This window comes from Sinocyclocheilus rhinocerous, unplaced genomic scaffold (assembly GCF_001515625.1).
Source record: "Sinocyclocheilus rhinocerous isolate Xijiao unplaced genomic scaffold, SAMN03320098_v1.1 scaffold2642, whole genome shotgun sequence".
Classification (NCBI taxonomy): domain Eukaryota; kingdom Metazoa; phylum Chordata; class Actinopteri; order Cypriniformes; family Cyprinidae; genus Sinocyclocheilus; species Sinocyclocheilus rhinocerous.
The window spans coordinates 1-1666 of NW_015648520.1; the positions used below are offsets into that span (position 1 = coordinate 1).

General features: G+C 35.3%; 1 pseudogene; it reads left to right on the forward strand.

The window, feature by feature from the left end:
* The first annotated feature begins 189 nt into the window (after nt 1-189).
* Nucleotides 190-1466, forward strand: LOC107709796 (uncharacterized; annotated as a pseudogene).
* The last annotated feature ends 200 nt before the right edge of the window (nt 1467-1666 follow it).

Genomic DNA, 1666 nt, shown 5'->3' on the forward strand with positions numbered 1-1666 from the left:
ATTTACAAAAATGATCTTGTTAGCCAATGTTTTCTCAGTAAAGCTATATAACTTCCTATTAATTTAATATAATGAGTGAGTATACTACAGAATACTAGTATGCTGGAGCTGTGGCTTAATTTAGTTGATGTCCTGAGTCATTGCCATATCTTTCATATAGTAGTAACTGAGGGTTTACTCGCACTCTACTACACATTGTGTCCACAGCCCCTTTAGCTGTGACTATATTAATAATACATCAAGGCCTTTTATATTTTTCTGCTTAAATATGTGTAAATGTCTGCATTTATTTCACACGTATTTCTTCATGTTACAGATGGTCAAAATAGTCCTGAAGTCAAAACCTGGTGGAGACAAAATAATGTTTGAATACGATAAAACCAAAACTTTGTCAGACAGCACCCGCAGACAGTTGGTTAACATGCTCGTTGCCGACATGATTAAAGCTCATGGGTAAGAATTTTAATATAAATGATGGATTATGAATATGGTCTGAGTTTTAAAAAATTGTTAAAAAAACTTTTAGACTGATTTATGTTGAAAGGTTGTCTTGTCCCCAATTCCCTTTGTTTTACCAATGTCCCTTCTTTATGACTCAAAACAGAAGAACCCCTCCACAAACTGCGGACAAAGTATGCACTAGGTATTGTCACTTTGTTTCCTAACCTGGAGGACCCATATTCTAAAAACAGATATGTAAGTGCTTTTTTTCAGATTATATACAGTTCTAAAAAAAAATAATTCACTTTAAAAAAATGTAATGATTTGCCTTCATTTTTTTTAAAAACTCGTTAAAAATTAATGATTTGCCTTCATTTTTTTTTTTTTTTAACTCGTTTACTGGGCTCTTCTTTTTCTCTTTTTTTTTTAGGAGCACTTCTACGATGCGTCTAGCGGGACTGGGTACCTGGCCTGGCGCTTAAAAACTGTAAAGAGAAGTACTGCAGTTAGTGAAAAAAACAGACCCGAGTCAACTGAAACCAACAATGGTCTACTCTCAGAGAGAGTACCATTTTCAAACACCGAACAGCTGACCGGAGATGAGTGCAGAGAGGCGATATCAACTATGAAACACACTTCAGATGAGACCGTTGTTAGGGAAAAAATGAAGATAACATTTCAATACCGACAGGCTATGGTCCATAGTCCAGAGAAGTCTCTAGATGTATTGGACATGTTCCCTAGATTCCTGGACACACCTGGCCTTGTAAGTATAAATCGTAGTCTGTTTAATATTGTGTCCTCTACCTCAAGTTTTAGAAGTGTTTTTTTTTTTCGTTTTTTTACAGATTGAACAAGATGTTTTGCTACTGTTTGGAGAAGAGATCTCAGGAAAGTTTCTGGCAAAGTGGCCAACCTACTTCAAACAGAGAGTGATCAATGACAGCAAAGGATTGTCCTCCAGTCACCACATTGAGGAACTCATCAAAGATGCTCAGCGTGAACCTGGTGATGGTAAGATTTAACACGTATCATAAAAAGGAATCATGGGCACAAGGACCAAAGACAATAATAGCTTTGCTATCTGTTGTGTTTTAGTATTTTGATGCTTCATAACACTTATTTTGAGTACTTGTCCAGTCCAGTTACTTATCTTTTTTTTTTATTCTTTCTTGGTCTATTTTAGACTCTAGTGTAATTGTGATTTTTTTTTTTTTAATCTTCT